The following is a 25468-nucleotide window of genomic DNA, read 5'->3' as shown; positions in this document are numbered from 1 at the left end:
AGCACTTACCATGTGTCAGGCACTGTGCCAAGGATTCCCTGCAGTGTATCCTTTAATCCTCAGACGCCCTCCTTGTCCCTGGCTCTGCAGGTAAGGAAACAGCCTCAGAGAGGCGAGGAGACCCCTTGGGTCACACGGCTGGGATGGCAGGTGTCCGGCCGCTCCCAGTCGGCCTGTCCTCTCCCGCCCCGTCTCTTCTCCTGGGGCAGAAGTCACAGTTGCACTCGCCGCGCGCCGTGAGCGCGGTCCCGCCGCTCTGGGCTTCGGCTCTGCTGGGCGAGGCGGCCGCGTCCTTCCCGGCCTTTCCCGGCTTAGCGCGAAGCGGGGGCCGTCCCTCTCCCGGGCCTTCGCTGCCACCTAGGGGCGCGCCGGTGGCCGCCACGCTCCAGGCAGGCCCCGCGAAGGCCGGGGGGCGCGCGCGGGCGAGCCGCGGGAGGCCCGCGTGATCGGGGAGGGGGCAGGCGGGGGCGAGGGCCGAGTCCGGGCCGGGGACAGAGACAACGCACCTCCCGCCGGCTCTCGTCCCCACCTGCGCGCGCAGGCCTCCCGGGCCCCCGAAGAGCCTTCCGGGATTTCCGGGGCCCCGCGGGCGTGGAGGTTTCCACCCGGGCGGAGCTCTGCGCCGGTCCGGCCCCCGAAGGGTCCCGCCGTCCGCGGCCGCAGCCGGCAGGCCCAAGCTGCCGGGGTCGGTGCGCGTCTAAGGAAGCCGGCAACTTCCCTCCCGCCTCACGTCGCGGGACAGGCCTGCGGCGGGGCTCACGCTCCCGAGAGGACCCAGCCGCTCCGCGGCGGAGGCCAGGGAGGCCCAGGGGCCCAGCGAAGGCCCCGCCCCTCCAGCTCCAGCCGTAGCCACGCCTCCAGCCCCACCCACCACAACTCCGCCCCACTCGCCCGGCCCACCACAGCCCTTACCCCGCCTCACCCATCGTCCCGCCCACCGCAAACCCCGCCCACTCGCCCCGCCCACCACAGCCCCTGACCTCCCCACCCGCCCCTCGGCCCCGCCCCTCAGTCCAGGGCGCGGCCACCAGGTGACGCCGTGGGTTACTTAAGGGCTCCGGCGCGGCTCTTGAAAACGTCGCGGCCGCCAGCTGGGCGCCTTTTGGTTCGGGAACCCGCTCGCGGTGGGTGAGTTCGCGTGAAGTGAGCGGGAGGCAGAGGCCGAGGCTGAGAGCCAACGGCAACACCCGCAGCCGCCAACCTGTCAGTCAATCTAGTTAGCCGCCCAGTCGCTCGCTCGGCGCGTCAGTCCCCCTCAGCCGGCCTGTCGGCCCCCCTCAGCCAGCCCGTCAGTCAGTCTGTCAGTCCCGTCGGCCAGCCCGTCAGTCAATCCCGTCAGCCTGTCAGTCCCGTCAGTAATCCTGTCGGTCAGCTTGTCAACCTGTCAGTCCAGTCAGCCTGTCAGTCCCGTCAGTCAGCCAGACAGTCAGCCGGTCGGTAGGTCAGTAGGTCAAGTCACAAGGCCAATGGCCCCTGGGGCCTCTCGGGCCACCTCGGGGCTCTGTGGCCGCGTCGAGGCCGGGGGTCCGTGGGGCGGGAGGAGCGGCGGCGGCCCCGGGGCTAGGGGTGCGGGTACCCACCTGGCTTCGGTGGCTTCCCTGGGGCGACGGAGAGACGCGGGGCCGGGGGCGGGGCCGGGGCGGGGCCGGGGCGGGGCGGGCACGGGGGCGGGGAAGGGGCGGGGCCGGGGCGGGGGAGGAAGGCCACCGCAGCACTGCCCGCGGGGTTTCCGAGACCTTGGCAGGGAGGAGCCTCTGCTGACGCAGGGAGGGGGCGGGGGAGTGGGCTCAGCCTCGGCCCCGCTCCGGACACGGCGGCTCTCCCCTCCTGCTCCGGCCCGTCCCCTTTCTTCCAAGCTGGGGACCCCGCTCCCGTCAGGCGTCGGCCCGTGGTCCACGAGGTGGAGCCGCACTTCCGGGAGCCGGAGGAGGGCGGGGCCGGCAGGACACCCCAAGTGGGGGCTGGGAGGTGCCAGGGGGAACAGGCTGTGCGTCCAGCTGATATTTGTGGGCGGTCTACACGTGCAGCCTGGAGCTAGGCGGTGAGAGACTCGAGCGAACAGTACAGATGCTGCCCTGTTCCGGGGGTGCAGAGTATAGAGTGATCGGAAGAGCGGTCAGAGAAGACAAAAAAGGAAACAAGTTGACTGTGGTCAAAATCGTGCTGTAAGAGTCGCAAAGAGGATGCCGAGATAGAAAATAAAGCAAAGCAGTTGGGAAGGCTCCCTGGGCAGGCGACTCTTAACCTAAGACTCGAAGGAGACGGAACCAACCATGGAGTGGAGAGAGTGTTCCAGATGGAGGGAATTCATCCATTCACTCTCATTCCTAGGTTACAATGTGCCAAGTACTGTTCTCGTTGCTAGAAGAACAGAGATGGACAATAGAAGGGAAATTCTTTTTCTCATGGAGCTTATATTCTAGTGGAAGGAGACAGGAGACAGACAACTTCAGGGAGTGATGAATGCTATAAAGAAAATAGAAACAAATTTATGGGTTAGAAAATGACTAAGGATGAGAGCAGTATGAGAGCCATAGCAGAAAGGGTCGTGAGGGAAGGCCACTCAGAGACCCAAATGATGAGAAGGAGTCAGCCATGCAAAGAGGATGAAGAACGTTCCAGACAGAGGGAAGTGGGAATGAGTTTGGCATGTTTGCAGCATATGTCTGGTGGGAGAGGTGCAGGGAGCAGGTAATGAAGGGTGTGGCAAAGCAAGGAGAGGAGTTTGGATCTTATTAGAAGGCACTGGGAAGCTGATGGAGAGATGTGGGCAGTCTGAGGGATGTGAGAGGTCTGATACCTTTGTGCTCCTCGTGGGCGTGGAGTGAACGGGTGGGAGGGTAGGACTGGACTCAGTTTGGAGGCTAGTGTAGTCATCCAGGCAAAGCGATGTTGGCTGCGATGTGGGTGTTGTAGTGTAGATGGAGGCAAGTAATCAGATATGTTTATGGGCTGAACGGATAGGACCTGATGACTGCTTGGATGTGGGGCAGGACTGAAGGAAAAGGATAACTCTTCGGATTTTAATTCCAGCAACTGGTGCATGGTGATGTCATTGAGTTGAGTGGGTTGTGGAGATAGGTTTTGGGGTGGAAAATGAGAATGCAGTTTTGGAGAACTTACAGAGATTTCTGTTAGGCAAGTGGAGAGGCTGAGAGGGCAGCTAGCTCTCTGAGCCTGGAGCTTAGGGGAGAGGATTGGTCTACAGTTACCATTGGCTTGGGACACAAGACAGTGCTGATGAGGCTAGCAGGAACAGTGCTGCTTAAGGCTCTAGAGGTGAACTGTCCAGCACAGTAGCCCCTAGCTATGTGTGGCTGTTGGGCAGTTAACATAAAAGGCTTGTCTGGGGACTTCCCTGGTGGTCCACTGGTTAAGACTTTGCTTTCCAGTGCAGGGGATGCAGGTTCAATCCCTGGTTGTGGAGCAATCCTGCATGCCTTGGGGCCAAAAACAAAACAAAACAACCCCCCCAAAAAAACCCAACCATAAAACAGAAGCAGTATTCTAACAAATTCAATAAAGATTTTAAAAATGGTCCACATCATAAAAAAATGCTTGTTTGAATTGAGGTGTCCTGCAAGTGTAAAATACACAGCAGATTTTGAAGATTTAGCATGGGAAAAAGAACATAGACTATCTCATTAATAATTTTTTATATTGATTACATGTTGAAGTGCTACTATTTTGGATATATTGAGTTATATAAAATATATTATTAAGCTAAATTTCACCTGTTTCTTTTTACCTTTTAAAATGTGGCTATTAGAAAATTACACATTACATTGTGGCTTGCATTGTATTTCTGTTGGGCAGTGCTGCACTAGAGGTTTGGGCTGGTGGGATGTTGTTGGATGTGGGCAGTCAGGGCACCAGGGGGCAGTGGTGGTTAGGAAATTGCAGGGCACCTCTGCTGAGGGCAGCCCTACATTACATCCAGAGTGGAGGTTGTTGGTGTGGCTCTCCCTTGCTCCCCTTCCTAGCACCTTGTCAGAGCAGAATTGCAGCGCACCTTTTGGGCTTCCCAACTCCTTGGCTGTCTCAGTTGGAGTTGAGGAAGAGGCAGGAGGGATCCTAGCAAGCTCAGGAAGATACTGATACCTCAGATGTTGACTTCTCATCCCCTTTGTATCACTCCTGGCTGACATCACTTGGCAGGGGAACACTTCCACTCCTTGAGTTGAGCAGGGTATGCCACCAACAGTTGTGTAGTCAAGGCAACCAAGGCCATAAAAACTCACAGCGATTAATTTATATGAAATAGATGTGGCTGAAAGCCATTTTCATCCTTTAGCATTCTAACTACCTTCTTCAAACTGCCTGTAGCATTTCTAATTGGCAGGAAAACTGCCGTTGGGGAAAAAGAGAAGTGAGGTGATTGGGATTGAGACTGAATTCACTTCAGTTAGTTGGGCATGACTTTTGTGAGTACCACTGTGTGCCAGACACTGGGCTGGGTGCTCTGGGTTGTTCATTGTGCTGTTTTCAAGGAATATATGTCCAAATACCTTAACACAGGGACAAATGCATAGAGGCATAAATAGAGACCCATGAGAACTAGAGGAAGAATTAATGCTGGTACGTGTGTGTGTGTGTGTGTGTGTGTGTGTGTGTGTGTGTGTAAAATTTTGAACTCAAAGAAGGTACCAGGCAGGTAGCATCAGAGCAGAGGGCAGGATTTGGCTGTGCCATGGAGGGGTGGAGAGAGGGTTTTCCAGGCACATGGGACGTCAGGAAAAGACATGATTCAGGGAAGGGTAGAAAGAATTGTTTGGCTAGAATGTTGGGCATGTGGAGCAGAGTACTGCGAAGAGAAAGCTGGTGCCAGATCTTGACTTCCAGGTTCAGGAGATTTGGCTTTAGATTGTAGGCAATTGGGAACAATTGAGGCGGGACTGCTTAGAAAGGAGAAACCATTAGAAAGAAGAAACCACTTGCCTGGAGGAGGTTTTGGTGTTCAGAGGGCAGGACAAGGTAGGGAGTGAAAAAGGAGCTTGTATAGGGAAAGGAGGGAGATAAAGAGCTCTTCTGGGACTAGTCAGCCTGCAAATAAAGCCGGGTCATGTTGTGGTTAAAAGCATTCATTTGGGAATGGGAAGACCTGAACTTGAACCCTAGTCTTGTAATTTTTTTTTTCCATGCCGCATGGCTTGAGGGAATCTTAGTTCCCTGACCAAGGATCGAACTGGGCCCCCTGCAGTGGAAGCATGGGCTTAACCACTGGACCGCCAGGGAATTCCTGTAATTTTTTTTTGGTAATAGCTTTATTGAGACCTAATTTACATACCATACAATTCACTCATTTAAAGTGTACATTTTGATAGTGTTTAATGTATTCACAGTTGTACAACCATAACCAGTCACTTTTTCTTTTTAAAAAATTGAGATATAATTCATATACATGCCATAAAATTGACCATTTTGAAATACACATTTCATTGGTTTTTAGTATATTCACAAAATTGTGCAAATATCACACTGATTCCAGAACATTTTCATCACTCCAGAAAGAAACCTGTTAGCAGTCACTCCCCATTCTCCCCTCCCCCCAATCCCAGACAACCACTAAGCTGCTTTCTGTCTCTATGGATTTGCCTGTGCTGGACATCTCACACACATGGAATCATACAATATGTGGCCTTTTGTATCTGGCTTCTCTCACACTGAATAATGTTTCCAAGTTGTATCCGTGTTGTAGTACCTATCAATAATTCATTCTTTTTTATGGTTGAATAACATTCCATTGAGTAGACTATATTTTGTTTCTCCATTCACCACTTGATGGACATTTGGGTTGTTTCCACTCTTTGGCTATTATGAGTAATGCTGCTCTGAACATTTGTGTTCAAGTATTTGTGTGAATATGTATTTTAATTGCTTTTGGGCATATATTTAAGGGTAGAATTTCTAGATCATACTCTATATTTAACTTTTTGAGGAACTGCCCAACTGTTATCCAAAGAGGCTGCACCATTTTACATTCCCACCAGTAATGTATGAGGGTTCTGACTTCTCCACATCCTCACCAACGCTTGTTACTTTCATTTAAAAAAAGCCATCCTAGTGAATGTGGATTGGTATCTCATTGTGGTTTTAACCTGCATTTCCCTAATGACTAATGACATTGAACATCATTTCATATGTTTGTTGGCCATTCCCATATCTTTGGAAAAATTTCCATAAGCCCTTTGTCCATTTTTAAATTGAGTTTTTAATTGTGAGTTTTTAAAATGCTCTTATCAGATAAGTGACTTGCAAATAGTTTCTCCCATTCTGTGGGTTGTCTTTGTACTTTCTTGATGGTGTCCTTTGAAGTACAAATGATTTAAAAAAATTTTGATGAAGTCCAATTTATCTATTTTTTCTTTGGTTGCTTGTGTTTTAGGTATCATATCTAAGAAACCATAATATGATGAAGATATCTATGTTTTCTTCTAAGGATTTTGTAGTTTTAGCTTTTACAGTTAGGTTTTAAAATTAATTAATTATTAATTAATTAATTAATTTATTGGCTGTGTGGGTCTTCGTTGCTGCTGTGTGGGCTTTCTCTAGTTGAGGTGAGTGGGTCTACTCTTTGTTGTGGTGTGTGGGCTCCTCATTGCCGTGGCTTCTTTTGTTGCGGAGCATGGTCTTTAGGCACGTGGGCTTCAGTAGTTGCAGCACACGGGCTCAATAGTTGTGGCGCATGGCCTTAGTTTCTCCATGGCATGTGGGATCTTCCTGGAGCAGGGATCAAGCCTGTGTCCCTTGCATTGGCAGGCGGATTCTTAACCACTGCTCCACCTAGGAAGTCCTGTTTCCATGTTTTGACTATTATGAATAGTGCTGCTAAGCACATTCATGTACAAATTTTTGTGTGGACATATGTTTTCAACTCTTTGGGGTATATACCTAGCAGTGGAATTGCTGAATCATATGGTAACTCTATTTTTAACTTTTTGAGGAAACACCACCCTGTTTTTCACATCAGCTGCACCTTTGGAATCCCACCAACAGTGTATGTGGGTTCTGATTTCTCCACATTCTTGCCAATGCTTGCTATTTTTTGTTATTTATTTGGATTATAGCCATCCTAGTGGGTGTGAAGTGGTGTCTCGTGGTTTTGATTTGTATTTCCCTGATGACGAGTGATGCTGAACTTCTTTTCATGTGCTTGTTGTCATCTTTTTTTGAGCTGAATCAAGCCCTGTTTGGATAGAATCAACCCCTGATGGATAGAACTGTATCATCCAGAGGAGTTTCTTAGACATGCCTGTGGCACAGTCTGAGATTCTTTTGATCTAAGCCTGGTGAATTCTCCTCCAGGCCCTATAAGAAAACCTTGCCCTGTGGGAGTTCCCAAAAGGGCTCTGGGAAATAGCTAGACTTAGATGTTTAAGTGCCTTTTCTGCCTCATGCTTCTTGGTGACCCCTTCTCTACCTGGCCGCATCCCAACCCTTGCCTCAGGCTTTTGGCTTTTTCTGCTGGCTGTGCCATTCCCCAGGGGTAACAACTGTGTCTCTGGGAACTCTTCTCCTCTGCCTTGACAGGTTCCTTATTGTTTATTTATCTGGAGCTTACCTGCTGTAGCCTCTGTCCACTTTGGCCTCTGAGTTCTTCTGTCCATAGCCTACTCATTGCCAGTGATCTAGATTTCTTGGCCTCCAAGGTTTCCTAGACTCTCCCTCTTAGCCCTGGGTAGATCGGGTGGTGGGAAGGTTTCTGGAGGATGCTGGCTGTGGAGAATGAGAAGGTTGCCATCCCAGTCCTCATGGTAGGAGCCCATGACAGTGATGACATTCTACATGTCATTTGTAGGGTACCAACTCCTGGTGTGTTTTGGGCTCAGGGGTTCCCTTATTTCCACAAGATGAATCTCACTTTCTCTGATCTCTCTTTCACTGACTCATTCCCAACATATATTTATTGAGTGTTGTCTCTGCAAGGCGCCGTGCTAGGCCCTGAGGCTATAAAGCCCAGCATTTGAGGACTGCAATCTAGAGAGACAGACAGATAAATGCAACATGATGGGATGTGTGTTATAATTGAGATATGTGTGAAGTTCAGTGGGAACAGAGCTGAAGGAGGAGTAATTCTGCCTCGAGATAAAGAATGGGTAGATGAACTTCAGGGAAAAGGTGATGTTTGAGCTGGATCTTAAAGGAGGAGGGGCTGACATGGGGGAGAAAGGCATTTTAGGTAAAGGACTCAGGGATTTGGTGAAGCTCAGGAGCCCACCGCATTTCCTTCCTGTCTCTCCCTCCCCAACTATGATGGGGAAACCTTGAAGTCAAGAGTCCCTGTCTTCCAGAGAAGTGGCCCAGACCCCAGATTGTCTTTTGTCCTCCCATATAAATTCATTTGTCCTACATCCCACCCATTCCAGATGCAGCCAATTAATGTGATAAACTCAGCCATTTTAAGTGTTACTGGGAACGGATGGGTTAGTTAATTAATTAAATGAGTAATTCACTCATTTAGCATTTATTTTGGTTTACTGTATTCAAGGCATATGAAAGATTATAGTGTGTTTAATAGGACACACCTAAAATCAGAATGACCTGGGTCTGAAATCTACTTATAGCTGGGAGACCTCACTTGAGGTATTTAACATCAGTTTTCTCTTTGATATAATAGGAATAATAGTGCTCTACAGTGGTATGGAGATGAAATAAGATAGTATGAACTCTGAGCATGGTCCCTGGTGTGGTAAACATTAATTAAATGGTGATAGATACAATATATATGTAAACATAGACACACACACACATATATAGCATATACATATAAAGTATATATACACCACAGTAAATGTAAAATATGTACACAGTGTATACATGTATATAAATAAAAATATACACATATACATGCATACTCTGAAGGAGTTTAAAGACTTCAAATGGGAAAGCAAAATACTCAAATAAACTATAAAGTAATACTGTATTTTCCCCAGGTTATATATTAGCATTTGAAACAGTAACCTTCTGGAGACATTAATTAAAGGACAGTTATTTCCAGGAAGAATAATTTATTTGAAAGAGAAAGTAGGACCAATGAATGAAAGTTGCCAGGAGGTAGATTTTTGTCCCAGTATAAAAGAGAAGTTTTCAAGAGAACATCTTGGAGGTAGTGAGCTCCTGTGTCCTGGGAGGTGACCACACAGAGGACAGCTGTTGGTAGAGGGGCTTCCTGGATCCATTTGAAGGCAGCAGAGGGGATGCTGGGCTCCTGAGGTGCGTTTTGCAGGGGCTCTCTTTTCCACGCCTGTTCCCAGAACCCCTTACTCTCTCCTCTTTGGGTGGCTCCCTCCTTTGGTAGGGCCTGGAACACTGCATGTATTGTGGCGCCAGAGGTGACTGCTGGGGTGGGTGCCTCCTGCAGGTGTCCTGGCACCTTATCTCCTCTGCCTCCATCTTTCCCCTGCCTTTTCCGGCTTACCTCCTAGAATAGAAATAACCCAGGGCCAAATATTAACTGTGAAACCATAAAAGCACGTGAAACTTAGGTGGTTTCCAGCAGCCTGGACTCTCGGTGCCCTGTTATCGAGCAATGTTGCCTCACCTCCCTATGGGTGGGGAGGGCGGCGTGGCTGGAATGTTGAGGGGGCCCCAGCACCTCAGGCTTCTTCCCTGGCAGAGCAGTGGGCAGAGGATGCCTCTCTTGCCCAAGGCTCAGGTGAGGGCTCTTTAGATCTGATTCTTGGGGCTTGGGGAGAGAGCATAGCAGCATCTGGCAGCACTGACAGAAGATGTGCCCTCACTTATGTAAGCCTAGCTTGCTGTAGGCCCTGATGTACATGTACATGTGCAGTGATTTCATAGACATCCACACAGTACTGAAAAACACACCTGCCGCTCATGTGCTCTCGTGGTACCCATCCATCTACTGTGTCGTATTCATCCCAAAGCTTCACACAGTGCCTGAAACACCAGTACGTCTGTGTTGAACTGACAGGCAAATGGTGATTTATGCCCACCCACACACTCATCTGCACATGAATGCATTTTCAGGAGGTATAATGTCCACATTATGCCTACACAGCACACACTTACACATACACAACAGCATAAATGCACCTGTCTGTAAACACTGGCACCTAAGAGTCTTATGCATTTAAACGTGTGTATCTATTTACAGATTCCTAAATGACCCTGCTGAACAGCAAAGGGGATGGCTATGAGGAGCCAGTACTGTTCCATGGACGCTGGACTGGACAGGGCAAAGGTGATATTTCGACTGGGAAGCCCAGCTCCCAGTTGCATGCCGGATGCTTGCCCTCACTCAAAAGCTTTCATGCTTCTCTTCTCTCTGCTAAGCAGTTTGGTGCACAGGGAGGGGCCGAGGGGAGCACGTCAGAGCAAGTGGGACCAAGTTCAGTGTCTCCTGGCCCCTTGTAATCTCTTTGAAAAATGTATTGATCTGGCTGGAAACTGTGCTGGGCTGTTGTTCCCTTAACGAATGATGATGAAATAGGGAAGAAAAACAGCCTGAGATCCTAAAGAGGTGAAGCCCTGAGCAGGCTGGAGTCAGGGTGAAGGTATTTATAAAGTGTGTGTGTGTGTCCACATGTTGGTATGGAGGCTGCAACTGGCTGCAGTTTCTTAAAAAGAGGGTGAGGCTATGGTTTTGCTGTGTGCCACACACCCCAAAGCCCAGACCTGGGAGCTGAAAACTCTGGCATATGCTTGGGTTCTACCACCAACTTACCACGTGGCCTTAAGGAGATTGCTTTACCTCCATGTTAAGTGCTTCACATTCCAGTTAAGTGGTTGGCTTGTTTCACAGGGTTCCACGAGGATCCAAGGAGCTAAGAGAGCTTACAAGTACTCTGAAGAGTTAAGAACATTTCCTTGTGGTCAGGCCTTGTTTCTCAGCTCAGTGAAAGGCATTTCAAATGTTCCAGTATCCTCAACAATGAACCCATGCATAGGATAAAAGGTTGAACACAGCATAGTTTCTACTCCCAAGGGAAGTAATCAAGTAGGAAGAAATGGCTATAGGAGAGATCACTACAACCCCAGGTGGTATGTGCTAAGCACCTTCCACTGGGATATAGTACAGTACATTGAACAGAGGGCTATGGTCACAGCGAAGTCAGAAAAGATTTGGGGCGGGGGGGAATGAGGATTGGCATAATTTAATTAAGGGAAGGGGGAACGGGGGGGCAAGGATGGGCGCACCCTGGGTAAATGGTTGGGGGATGGTACCCAGACCATGCAGGCAAGAGAGGAATGATGCCTTACCAGAGAATGGATGATAAAGATTAAAGAGGAAAACAGGAGTAACCAGGTTAATTTTTGAGTCCTTTCTGGAACTGACCCAGCCCAATGGTTAATCATTTGAGCCTTGAGGAATTTTTTGGACCCTGTCCTAGGCATACATACACAACTGGAGAATCCAGAGTGGCCCAGAGCGAAGCGGAGGGGAAATTTGGAAGGCACCCCATCCAAGCCTGGCTCTTTACGAGAGGCAAAACTGAAGCCAGGAGAGGACAAAAAGAGGGACTACAGCTTCCCAGGGAGTTCGTGGCAGAGCAGGAACTTGAACTCAGGTCTCCTGAGTCTAGGTTATCATCAACTGGCTCTTAAAGTGGACTGGATTTTGGAGGCTTTCTGCCTAGTGTTGGGTAAGCCTCAAGCTTGGATCCTGCCTTGTAAGTGTAGCTGTATGTATTTGTTGATTGTTCTGGAGGCAGAGGCTAAGGTTGCACCCTGGCTAGGCTCCTGCATGTAACCAAGGTGGGCAGTTCCCTGTGTCCAGGGATTTCAGGGGCGACCAGAAGGCCCTCCGTGTTCCCACCTGGCTGCTGATAGCTAACATTCTGCTGGTAGAGCTTCATGCCCACAGCTCTAGGCAACACTGTTCTGCCCTGAGAGGAAGAACATACGTAGTCATCTGTGAATCAGTTGACAATGGCGCAGTGTAAATGGGGCAAACAGAGCCTTTCCCGAGGGTCAGTATTGATGGGGAAAGAAAGCAGGAAGGTATGCAGAGCTACAAAAGGATAAAGGCAGCCTGGGAGGTATAGAGGTTAGAAGCTTGGCTTTAGAATCAAGCAGATTTTTTTTTTCTTGTTAAAAAAAAAGCAGTAAGTCCTTATTACACAAGAATCGGAAAATACTGAGGACAATGATATCAGAAGAAATAAACTCCACAGTCCCATACTCCCCTCCCCTCTTAGATGGCCATCATTAATACCTAGGTGTATGTCCATCCAGTCCCTTCTCTAAGCATATTCTGTGTGTATGTGACTGTGTATAATATCCATGTGTGAGTGTATGTATGTGGCTATTATTTATATATATATACTGTATGCATATAAATAAAACATAATATATAATCTCCTTGATTTCACTCTGGTCTGAGAAGTATATGCCAATGGACATCTCAAAGCAGGTCCCTCTGTGCTCAACATCATGCCAGTTTGTTCTAATATCCTCTCCTGTCACTCTTCATTATCCTTTAGAGCAGTGTAAACTTGCTCTAGAAAAAAGTAGGGCAAATGTTTTCTGAAAAAGGCCAGATAGTAGATATTTTGATTTATGGGCCATATGATCTTTGTCACAACTACTCAACTCAGCTGTTGTAGCACAAAAGCAGTCATACTATGTAATGAGTGGGTGTGACTGTATTCTAATAACATTTTATTTATAGACACTGAAATGTGAACTTTATATAATTTTTACATGTCACCAAATATTCTTCTTCTTTTAATTTTTCAATCATTTAAAAATGTAAAAACCATTCTAAGCTTGTGAGCCATAGCAAAACAAGTGGTGGGCTGGATTTAACCCATGGGCCACTAAGGCAATGGCATCCAATAGAACTTGCAGTTCTGATGGAAATGTTCTATATTTGTGCCATCATATACAGTAGCCACAAGTCACATGTGGCTATTGAGCACTTGAAATGTGGCCAGTGCAGCTGAGGAACTGAGTTTTTGATTTTATTTCATTTTAACTAGTTTAAATTTAAATAGCCACATGTGGTTTGTGACTCTTGTATTGAATATGAAATTACTTTCTGAGGGCTGCTATAACAAATGAGCACAAACTGGATAGCTTAAGACAACAGAAGCTTACTCTCTTACAGTTCTGGAAACTTGAAGTGTGAAATCAAGGTGTTAGCAGGGATGGAAGGCTCTAGGGAGGAATCCTTCCTTGCTTCTATCCTAGCTTCTGGTGACTCCTGGTAATCCTTGGCATTCCTTGGCTTGTAGACACATCACTCCAGTCTCTGCCTCCATGGTCACATGCTGTTCTCCCTGTGTGTCTATGTCTCTGTTTCTCTGTTTTCTCTGTTTAAAAGGATACAAGTCATTGGATTTAGGGCCCACACTGATCCAGTATGACCTCATTTTAACTAATTACATTTACAAAGACTATATTTCCAAATAACGTCACATTCTGAGGTTCTGGGTTGACGTGAATTTTGGGAGGACATTAGTCAACCCAGCATAGATAGAGTAGCTCTTAAGCATGCTTCTCACATTTGATGTGCAACAGAAATCACCTGGAGGACTTACTGAACCATAGATTGCTGGGTCCCCATCTCAGAATTTCTGGTTGGGTAGGTCTTGCCAGTCTAACAAATTCCAGTGGTGCTGATTCTACTTTTCCCTTGTTTCCCACTGGGAGACTGCACTTTGAGAACATCTGCTCTAAAGGACTTCTGTAAAGCAGAACTAAGTATAGCCATCCCTCCATATCCATGGGGGACTGGTTCCAGGACCACCCCCCACCCCACAGATACCAAAATCCAGGGATGCTCAAGTTCTTTATATAAAATGGCCATCTTCATGTTTGCATGGTGTTCTCCCTGTATATGTGTCTGTGTCCACACATCACCTTTGTTTTTTTTTTAAGTAAATTTATTTATTTATTGGCTGAGTTGGGTCTTCGTTGCTGCACGCAGGTTTTCTCCAGTTGCGGGGAGCAGGGGCTACTCTTCATTGTGCTACTCAGGCTTCTCATTGCTGTGGCTTCTCTTGTGGAGCACAGGCTCTAGACGCGTGGGCTTCAGTAGTTGTGGCACGTAGGCTCAAAAGTTGTGGCTCGTGGGCTCTAGAGTACAGGCTCAGTAGTTGTGGCACACAGGCTTAGTTGCTCCACAGCATGTGGGATCTTCCCAGACCAGGGATGGGACCCGTGTCCTTTGCATCGGCAGGAGGATTCTTAACCACTGCTCCACCGGGGAAGTCCCCGCACAACACCTTTTAATAAGGGCACCAGTCATATTGGATTAAGACCCACCCTAATGACATTATTTTCACTTGGCTACCTTTGTAAAGACCCTATCTCCAAATAAGGTCACATTCTGAGCTACAGGAGGTTAGGACTTCCACATATGAATTTTGGTGGAACACATTTCACCCAACAGCAGAGCTTGACTGTGCATTTGGCACCTTAAGCTAGGGATACCTTTTTGGAGGCCCTATGTACAAAATGACCTTCTTCCCTTGTCTTTGAATTGTGGCTGGGGTTTGGCTTGGATGGGCCCCTCCGGCACTAAAAGGCAGGAGTCTTGGCTTCCAGTTCTGCTCTTTTGACACGTGACTGGGGGACCTTGGCTAAATCACTAGTCTTGAGGCTTTAGTATCTCTCTGGTCTTTCATTAGTCCTGACAATCTATGATTCCCAGGTGGCAAGATAAGGTTAACTTTGGTTACTTCTCAGCCTCAGGCTTTCTTGTAGACTTTTGATTTGAGCTACTGAAACCAAGTTTGGAAATTTGGTTCTTAAGGGACTCATTGATTTTTTTTCTGTGCCATATCATTTTTTTAAAGTATTTATTTACTTTATTTGGCTGCATCAGGTCTTAGTTGCAGCACACGGGATCTTTGTTGGAGCATGTGGGATCTTTTGTTGTGGTGCACGGACTTCTCTCTAGTTGTGGCACTGTGCTCTATCATTTTTTTTTATTCATTCTTTCACCAAATACTCACTGAGCATCTGTTGTGTACTAGGTATTGCGCTCAACAGGGCAGGGTTCCTGCCATTCTGAGCTCAGTCTGGTGGGGAGATAGATATATAACCAAATAATCAGGAACACATTTGATGAATACTGTAGCTGTTTTATAAATATCATGTGCTGTAAGTCCTGGGAGAGTGAGGTGGATGGTTCTGCCTGGAGGCGTATGGAAAGGCTGTAGAGAGAAGATGAGCTGCATCTGAAAGGTTGAACAGTAGTTCTTCAGGGAGAGAGGAACAGAAGAGGAATTCTAAGCTGTTCCTGGTGGTGTGAAAAAGTAATTAGATATGGCTGGTGTTCTGAGACGTGTGGATGCTTAGTGGGAGATAAGGCTGGAAATGTGGCCTTCTAGACCTCATTATGAAGGGTGTTGTCTGCCAGGCCAATGAGTTTAGACTTTATCTTGAGACTACAAATTAACCATGAGGGTTTTCACACTGGGGGGAGTTATATGTTCACGTTTGTTTGGGAAGATCTCTGGCAGCAGCCTGAGGGAAGTGTTGGAGGTGAAAAGGCAGTTAGGGGCCAGTCCACCACCTCAGGCAAGTGACGGTGAAGGCTGGACCAAGGCAGGGGTCATGGTGATTAAGAAAGGACAAATTCAAGAGACATTTAACAGGTCTTTATCTTGGGCCACTGGGTGTTTAGTTGTGCAGTGGCTGCTCAGGGAAGAGGAGGGGGATTTGCCTGGAGAAAGTAATGTCTTTTGTTTTGGACATATTGTATTGAAGGGCTCTGGGCACCACCAGCGAGGTGTGTGCTGTCAGCTTGTGAGCTGTAGGTCTGGATCCAGGGAGGGGCAGGGGCCATCTCCTCCCCCTCACTGCTCCAACCATGCTTCCCTTCTGTCACTTCTTAGCTCACGCCAGCCATGCTCATTCCCACCTTAGGGCCTTTGGTTTTCTGTGTGATTGCCTCCTCTTACTCCTCAGTTCCCAGGTCCCTAAGGGCAGGGACCTTGTCTGTTTTGTTCAGTGCTGTATCCCCAGGGCCACACAGTGCCTGGCACATAGTATCTGCTCAATGAATGTCTATTGAGTGAATAAATGAGTGGTAGCTAAAATCTGGAAAAGAAGCAGGGGGAAAGGATGCACATTAACATTAACATTAAAGCAGTCTGAGGGGAATCTGAGGGCAGAGCAATTCCCTCCACTGTTGGCACTGGAATCCTTTCTGTGTTATTATTTTTGTTGATAACGATAATATTAAGAATGACAGTGTAAGAGTTAGAGTACCTGGCCCAGGTTTTCCTCTTATTACTTTTGTGACCGTGGGCCAGTGCCTCGCTTTCCTCATCTGTAAAATGGGGATAATCATAATGGTATCTACCACTCTGGGTTGTTGTGAAGGTTAAATGAGATGATGCCTGTGTAGACAGGCACAGAGTAAATGCTCAATAAATATTAGCTATAATTATTACATGAATATCACCTTATGTCAGGCACTTTGCTAAAGGTGTTTCAGTTTCTTAAATAATTTCCCCAATAACCTGGTGAGTTTTATTTTTTAAAAATCCATGTTTCATAGTTGAGGAGATGGAGGCTCAGAAAGAGGAAATCACTGACTTACCAGCTGGGAGATGGAGGCACTGAGAGTTAAACCCAGGTTTGTCTGGCCTTAATGCTGGTGCATGAAACCAGCGCATCACACTGCAGCCCCTCTGCAGGGGTGACCTGGAGTCCCGGTGTGGTCAAGGGAGTTGGCCACAGAGGCTAATCAGAGCTCAGGGGTCCTGCCTCCTAGACTTTAGCCTTCCTGAGCTTGAGTGGGAATCTGTGGAAGGGCAGCAGAAAGGGTATTCCAAGACAAGGGGCACCTGAAGATCAGTCTTCTTACCTCTGACTGGGAAGGCGGGACAAGGGACCTGGGAGACCTTGTGACATTTACAGCCTGGTGACCCACACCAACCTATAGACCAGAATGTTTATAACCAGTCATCACATTTATCTCCAATATCTAGGAGATATTTGGGTAGGCTAAGAGGCTTCAATTAGAACAAGATCTGCCCCTTTGAGCAATCAGTCTTTTATTATCTTGGCACTTACTAACCTTGGTTGATATCATGATAAGTAAGAGGAAATGACTTTTGGATTAGTTCCTTGACAACGAAGTCTTCTAAGGAAACTTTTATATATACACAGATACACATGCACACACTGCTCAGCTGCACACACGTGAACATGTGCCTCTTGGGTCCTGTCTCTACACTAGTCTACATACTCCTGGAAACAGAAACCATCTCTCGAGGAACTTGACCTATGTGCAAGGGCTTTTTTTTTGTTGTTGTTAAATTTAGTTGAGAATAGCTGATTTACAGTAACTTAAAATTTTTTTTTTAATTTTTGACTGTGTTGGATCTTTGTTGTTATGCATGGGCTTTCTCTAGTTGTGGTGATCAGGGGCTACTCTTTGTTGCAGTGTGCAGGCTTCTCATTGCAGTGGCTTCTCTTCTAGAGTACGGGCTCTAGGCACACGGGCTTCAGTAGTTGCAGCATATGGGCTCAGTAGTTGTGGCACACGGGCTTAGTTGCTCTGCTGCATGTGGGATCTTCCCGGACCAGGGCTCGAACTCATGTCCCCTGCATTGGCAGGTGGATTCTTAACCACTGTGCCACCAGGGAAGTCCCAAAATCTTTGTTCTTAACCATTAAGATCTTACCTGTCTATATGTCTATGATGGCGACAGAGAGAAGAAACATAGATTTAATTTTTGTTGAATAGCAGTACGGGACATCTTACACAGCCATCATCCTCAGCTTAGAAGGAACATCTGTTTTCATAACACCTATCATTTTAATAGTAATTTATTTATTGCAGCCTTTCCTACTAGGGTATACCTCCGGTTGGACAGGGACCTATTTTATCGTCAACTCTATCCCTAGCCTTAACACAGAACCAACCGGCACATAGTAGGTACTCAATAAATATCTGCAAAATCAGCAAATGAGTGGATCCCTAATAAGTAATTGTTGTGTGAATTAATCTAAGGGTCTTTCAATGATTCTGTTTGATTTCATTTTATTCCATTCTCTGGCCCTGAAAAAATTACAGCACCAGTCTCACAGCTAATGATTTAAACTCTTTAGAGGTTTAGATCCCTCTAAAGTTTAGACCCCACCTTAACCAATTTGTTTGACTTAGTGTTGTGATCTGGTTGAGCCCCTAACATTTTTCAAACAATGTGCTTCAGCTCCTTCAGTGGTGTTCAGGTTGGGAAAGGCAACTAGCAACTTGGGAGTCATCAATTCTCTTGCTCATCCAGCAAAGTCAGCTGAAATACTTGTATCATCCCATACATATATTCTTAGATCTTTCAAGATTTTTCAAATCCATGGTCTTCTTTTCATGGGTTAAGCCTAGGAGGCGTAATTATCCTCATTTTATTTTTTTTTTAAAGATTTTTTTTTTGATATGGACCATTTTAAAAGTCTTTATTGAATTTGTTACAGTATTGCCTCTGTTTCTATGTTTTTGGTTTTTTGGCCCAGAGCCATGTGGGATCTTAGCTCCCTGACCAGGGATCGAATTCGCAACCCCTGCATTGGAAAGTGAAGTCTTAACCACTGGACTGCCAGGGAAGTCCTCTCATTTTATATAGAGAAAAACAGACTCAGAAGTTAGAGCTACATAGAGCTCTATAGCAACAGAACCTTCCCTAGTATAGGTGTATTGTTACTCCTCCCTCCTGTATCTGAAACAGATGTTAATTATTAATGGCCTTCTTCCCATGGAACTCAAATTGTACCTCAGAATCCTGCTCAACACAATATTCTAACTAGCTGCCACCCACCAATTAACTGAAGTTGACACTTGAAATGAAGACGATTAGCCATCTGTGGCTGGTGATGCTTGCTTCTGCCGTCAGGCAGGTTTATAGAGAAAAAGCTTAACTTATATTTCTTCTCCTTTTTTTTTTTGGTTGTGCTGCACAGTATGCAGGCAACTGACCCGGGATTGAACCCGCACACCCTGTAGTGGAAGTGTGGAGTCTTAACCATTGGACCACCAGGGAAGTCCCAAAAGGTTAACTTATTTTTCAAGAGGGTCTGAGGCTCGTAGATAATCAAGACCAGCTCACATCACCACCTGGGAACATCTGTGGTATTACACTATACCTGCTGTCTTCCCCCATTTCACTCACCTTCAGGCTTTCTGATCTAGGTGGTCCTGATTTGCCTGAAGTATGTCAGGAAGAAGGGAGGCCTCCGGGACTTCAAGGGAACCTCAGAACAGGGTCTCCTGATTCCTGGTCATGTCTGTTGTTTACTCTAATTCTTAGCTTCTGAGGCCCCCCCACCCCTCTCCAGTGACTCCACACCCAGACCAGGTACAGCCACTGAATGGCCTTGGGAGGAACCATCTCAGCACAATGCTGGGTCTCACTGCAAGATGGCGCTGTAGCCCTCTTTGCTTTCAGTCTCTATCTCGATGGAAAATGACTAAATTTGCACACTGTCATTCAACAAATAGAATTGTGACCAAGATGTGGCTTCACAATTTAAATAGATGATTTAATTGACTATGCTATTTCAAGTTCTGTTAGGTTTCAGATAGTTGCAAATAATTTTGTTTCTTTGCTGTGATTTTAAGATAGTGGCAGTGTGTCACACTAGAAAGGATAGGGGCTCTAAACCCTAACCCTCACCTTACAAATACGGGCTTTCCAGAACTTTCTGCTAGGTACCTTCTTACAAGTTCTCTGAAAGAGAGGCAAATTGGAGGCAATAATCTGGTCTTAACTTCTTCCTGCAAATCTCTAGGAGCCTTAGGCCCCTTCGATGACATTGTTTTCATTCTATCTTTTTATTAGTCATTTGGCCTATATAAGATACTAGCATATAGGCAGTGGGGCCATGAAAAGGCAGGGCTTAGTCTTCAGGTTGCTCTTAAAGCCTGGGGAGAGCTTTCCAGAAAAAGAGTATAAACATAAGAACTGTTTAGATTTTCTGGGTGTTTATTTTTGTGCATGTGTTTATTCCCTGTCCTCACAGACTTCACAGTCAAATGAAGAGAACAGGCAATGAAGTATGATAGGTGCTATGAGAAGTACCCAGGGCTAAAGACGCATGGAGGGGATACTTAAGCCAGATTTTAGGAGGAGTGGGAGGCTTCCCAAAGGTGACATTTCATCTGAGATCTTGGGGGATGAGGTAGCTGGTTGGGGAACTGGTCATGTCTTCTTCCTCTTTTTATCTCCCCAGCAACATGTTTTCCACACAGTACCTTCTACTTAAGCACTATTTAGTGTTTGTGGAAGTAAAAGGGAATTTCAGACAGAGGAGAGATTTGGGGCAGGTAGGTCCTTGTAGTATCTCTCAAATTTTACTCAGCTAAAGAGTCTAGGGGAATTCAGCTTCCACTATGTAGTGCTTGGGACTTTATGAATTTTAGAATTGATCTAGAACTAAGAGGTGGTTGATTCTAATCTTTTACCAGCGCTGGAATCCCCTGTATGAAATCTTAGATAAGTAGTCAATCCATTTCTGCTGTTTAGTCCTTGAGGCTGAGAAGTTTACTCCTTCCACGAGGCATCCCATCCTATTTGCAGATTGTTAGAAAATCTTCCTTATATTGGGCTCTGTGCCCTTTCCACCCATTGTTTTCTGTCTTCCCACTAGAAACCCAAAAAACTTCTGTTCTTTCCACCTGAGCACACTGCAAATACCTGAAGACAATAACCTTGTATGGTTTGAGTCTCCTTTTCTCCAAATGAAATATTCCTAGTTCAACCTCCACTTTCATTCTGAGGCATTCATGGGTTACCTTTTACAGCTCCATAAGTCTTTGTTAATGACCCACTAGGGTGGGAGGGGAGACGACTTCTCTTGAGAAGCCTGGGAAGAAAAGGTAGCCCTAGGGGATCTATGTACACACATGTGTGGGAAAATAACTGCCTTGGGTTATGGGTCTTAACCTTGATTGCATATTGGAACCACCTGGGGGATTTTCCCTTTATTACACTGTAAAGAAATGGTAATTTATTAATTCACACGTTACTGTAAATCACAGATCTTTCACTGCAGTTTTTAAAAACATGTTTTAAGTTTACATACAATATAATTCACTCTCTTTTGGTGTTTAGTTCTATAAATTTTGACAAATGCAGAGTCATATAACTACCACACAATCAACACATAGAAAATTTCCATCATCCTCACAAATTCCCTCATTTTGTCAATTTGTGGTAATCCCTGCCGCCCTTAATCCCTGGCAATCAGTTCTCCATTGCTATAGTTTTGTGTTTTCCAGAATGTATATAAATGAAATAATATAGTATGTAGCCTTTTGACCCTGACTTCTTTCATTTAGCAAAATACATTTGAGATTCATCAGTATTGCTGCACGAATCAGTAATTTGTTACTTTTTACTGATGGGTAATAACCCATTTTATGGATATAGTATTATATGTTTATCTGTTCCCCGGTCGAGGGACATTATTTCCAATTTTTGGTGTGTACAGGTTTTTGTGTGAATGTAGGTTTTCATTTTGAGTAAATAGCTATGAATGGGATTGTTGGGGCATATGTAATTATATATTTAACTTTATAAGAAAATGATAAATTGTTTTCCAGAGCGGCTGTACCATTTTGCGGTTCCACCAGCAATGTGTGAGTTGTTCTACATCCTCTCCAATACTTGGTATTGTGCTTTAGGTGTCAAGTATAAGAACTCTTTGCCTAGCTCTAGATCATGAAGACTTCCTCCTATGTTTTACTTATTTATTAAAATTTATTTATTTATTTATTGCCTGCATTGGGTCTTCGTTGCTGCACACAGGCTTTCTCTTGTTGCGGAGCATGGGCTCTAGGCATGTGGGCTTCAGTAGTTGCAGCACACGGGCTCAGTTGCTCCAAGGCATGTGGGATCTTCCTGGAGCAGGGATCAAACCCATGTCCCCTGCATTGGCAGGTGGATTCTTAAACACTGCGCCACCTAGGAAGTCCCTTGGCTTATTTTTAAACTGAGTTGTTCATTTTCTTGTTGAGTTTTATGAGTCCTTTGCATATTTTGGATAACAGCCCTTTATCAGATGTGTCTTTTGCAAATATTTTCTCCTAGTCTGTGGCTTGTCTCCTCATTCTCTTGACAGTCTTTCTCAGAGAAAACGTTTTTAATTTTAATGAAGTCCAGCTTATCTATTATTTCTTCCATAGGTTGTACCTTTGTTGTTGTATCTAAAAAGTCATTACCATACTGAGGATTACCTAGGTTTTCTCCTGTGTTGCTTTCTAGGAGCTTTATAGTTTTGCATTTTACATTGAGGTCTATGATCCATTTTGAGTTAATTTTTGTGAAGGTTGTAATGTTTGTGTCTAGATTAGTATTTTTTTTTTGCAGCTGTCCAGTTGTTCCAGCATCATTTGTTTTTTCTTTCTTTCTTTCTTTTTTTTTTACACCATTTGTTGAAAAGACTATCTTTCTTTATGGTATTGCCTTTTCTCCTTTGTCAAAGATGAGTCGACTTTTTTTTTTTATATTTATTTATTTATTTAGGCTGCTCTGGGTCTTAGTTGTGGCATGTGGGCTCTTAGTTGAGGCATGCAGACTCTTAGCTGTGCATGTGGACTCTTACTTGCAGCATGGATGTGGGATCCAGTTGAACCTGGGCCCTCTGCATTGGTACCTTGGAGTCTTACCCGCTGGACCACCAGGGAAGTCCCTAGTTGACTATGTTTATGTGGGTCTATTTCTGGGCTCTCTATTCCATTTCATTGATCAATTTGTCTATTCTTTTGCCAATATCATGCTGTTTTGATTACTGGAGCTTTACAATAAATCTGGACGTTGGATAGTGTCAGCCCTCCAACTTTGTTCTTCTCCTTCAATACTGTGTTGACTATTCTGAGTCTTTTGACTCCACACAAACTTTAGACTCAGCCGTCCCAATAGGTGTGAGTTCATATCTCATTGTGGTTTTGATTTCCTTTTCCCTGATGATTAGTGAGCACCATTATATACCTGGTTGTAATTTGTATGTCTTCTTTAGAAAAAATGTCTATGTCCTTTGCCAAAATTTAAAATGATTATTTTATTATTATTATTATCATCATCTGGCTTTGGGACTCCAGAATAAGGGTAGAATCCTTGCTGGGTGTGATGAGTTAGGTAAGACTTGAATTATGTTGATTATGCCAAAGGCACAAACTCAGATATAAATTCAGATTCCAGCTTTGCCTCTTACTAGTTTGATTTTGGACCATTTACCATACATCTGTGAATCTCAGTTTCTTCATCTATGAAACCCAGTAATAGATTTCACCGTATAGGATTCTTGTGAAAACCAAACTAGGCAATATGTTGAAAAATGCCTAGCCCAGTGCCTAGCACATGGTGAGTAGCTGCCATAATATTAACATGGCAGTGTCAGTATTATCGTTCGTATTATTACTAAAGGGCAGGGCATTCCAGGCAGAAGTAAAACTGTTGAGGATGGAACAGTGAGTTATGTGAGTGATATCTCTCCAGTGAAATGAGGACTGTATCTGATTATCTTTGGGCTCCCCAGTGTTGAGCTATGTGCAGAATGTTGTTCAGGGCAGGCTGGTGAGAGTCAGCTATGAGGTGGGCAGGGAAAGAGAGCTTTGCCAGATCAGTAGTATCTAAAATCAAGGGCGGTGGGCTTCATGGGTGGTTTTCAGTTGCTGTTGTGAGGAGCCCTAGGAGGAGAGGGGGTGCCTTTTGCAGGAGTGAGGGGGCAGCAAAGTTTACCAGGCTTTGAGACGTCCCTCCACGAGTTTCTGCTTTAAATATATGGTGGGGGTCCATGGGAGAGTTTATTAAAATCACAAACCCACAAGATTGGATGGTGGCCAAGAGTTTCAACTCATGACTTTCCCGAGTAATGTCATATGTGATTCTAGTCCAGCAACTGGTTTGGCTGCCTCCTCCTCACTGGGCCTGCGTGTGAGACATGTCTCCTCCTGTCAGCTGCTGGTGGCTTCCCTGTGGTGGCAGGCTGAGTAATGGTCCCCCAAAACATTTATGTCTGAATCCCTAGAACCTGTGGATGTTACCTTATATGGGACTTTGCTGATGTGTGTATGAAAGAATTTTGAGATGGGGAGATTATCTTGGATTATCTGCGTGGGCCCAGTGTCATCACAGGTGCTCTTGTAAGAGAGAGACAGAGGAAGACTTGACACAGAAGGCTTTGAAGGTGGAAAAAGGGGCCGTGGGCATGTAGTTCTCAAAGGTGGAAAACGCAAGCAAACAGACTCTCTCCTAGAACCTCTGGAGGCAGTGCAGCCCTGCTTAATTTCAGCCCGTGAAACTGACTTCAGACTTCTGACCTTGGAGTCAAAACTGTAAGAATAGATGTGTGTTTTTTCCCCACTTTTGAATAAAATTTAATAACAAGGAAAATCTTCATAAAAAAGTGCTAAGTAACAAAAATAGGCTACAAAGCCATATGTAAACAATAAGTGCCCCCTAAATAATTATATATGCTTGTGTGTGTTATATATAAATATATTCACGTGTGTGTATGAGCACACACTTTAGGACATGTCATATGTGTGTACAATAACATACATAAAACCTGGAAGGAAAACTGTTAGTAGTGCTTATTTTTGGATCCAGAATGACTTAAAAATACTTTTCCTTAGCGATCCTGTTCCATGCCAGATGGGAATGTTCAACTACAGTTTGACAGTCAGCATAGAAAAAGCAGAGATGAGACACAAAATCAGAACAAGGAAGTCTTGACATCATTTGTGTTTCTGGATCCAGTCATGCATAAATCCAGCTCCCCACTGTCCTTCTAACAATTTTGTTAAATATACAAATACGTTACTCACACTGTTTTTTTGCTTGTTGTGTTTTCCCTCACGTAAGTTTAAACTAGGTTTCTATCGCTTGAATCAAATTTGTGTGTTGTAAGCCACTAAGTTTGTGGTAGTTTGTTAGAGAAGCCATAGGCAACTTGTATACGCCCTTTCCCATCTTCCCTCTCCTCCCTTCCTGGAGCGCCTGGATGTTCAGGTTGCTGCCCTCCGTTGTCAGTCATTAATATGCTGGGGTTGAGATCTGGTCTGTCACCTCTTCTCTAGGACCATACACAATACTGAACCAATTACAAATGCAAAGAATGACCAGATCTTTGGGATTACATGACGCAGATAATTCAGGTGGATTTTTCTCATCAAATTACTTTTGTAACGAAGTAACTAATTTAATATTGAATTGAACCATAGTTAAAAATACCCTGTTGTATGTTTGAAGAGAGTAGATCTTAAATGTGCTCACCAAAAAAAGGTAGTTGTGTGAGGTGATGGAAGTGTTAACTAACCTCATATGGTTATTGTTTTGCAGTATATACATGTATCACATCCTCACGTTGCACAACTTAGATTTACACAGTTATATCAATTGTATCTCCCTAACATTGGAAGAAAATACTGCATTGACAAAATTGACCAGTTTTATATAAATTAATACTTTTCTATTCAAAAGGATTGTTTTAAAATGAGTTTGTTTCTCACCAAATTAACAAAAGTTACACTCACTGAAGCTGCTTA

At 45.3% G+C, this 25468-nt stretch overlaps 1 long non-coding RNA gene across 1 annotated transcript; it reads left to right on the top strand.

Moving 5' to 3' along the window:
- Window positions 1-1054: 1054 nt before the first annotated feature.
- Window positions 1055-24657, top strand: LOC130858133 (uncharacterized). Its single transcript, XR_009055001.1, has 3 exons — window positions 1055-1128; window positions 10118-10204; window positions 24557-24657. It is a non-coding gene; the product is annotated as an uncharacterized LOC130858133 (long non-coding RNA).
- Window positions 24658-25468: the final 811 nt, after the last annotated feature.

This window comes from Hippopotamus amphibius, chromosome 8 (genome assembly GCF_030028045.1).
Source record: "Hippopotamus amphibius kiboko isolate mHipAmp2 chromosome 8, mHipAmp2.hap2, whole genome shotgun sequence".
Classification (NCBI taxonomy): domain Eukaryota; kingdom Metazoa; phylum Chordata; class Mammalia; order Artiodactyla; family Hippopotamidae; genus Hippopotamus; species Hippopotamus amphibius.
The sequence above is the reverse complement of the archived record's forward strand: the minus strand, read 5'-3'. Positions and strand labels throughout refer to the sequence as shown.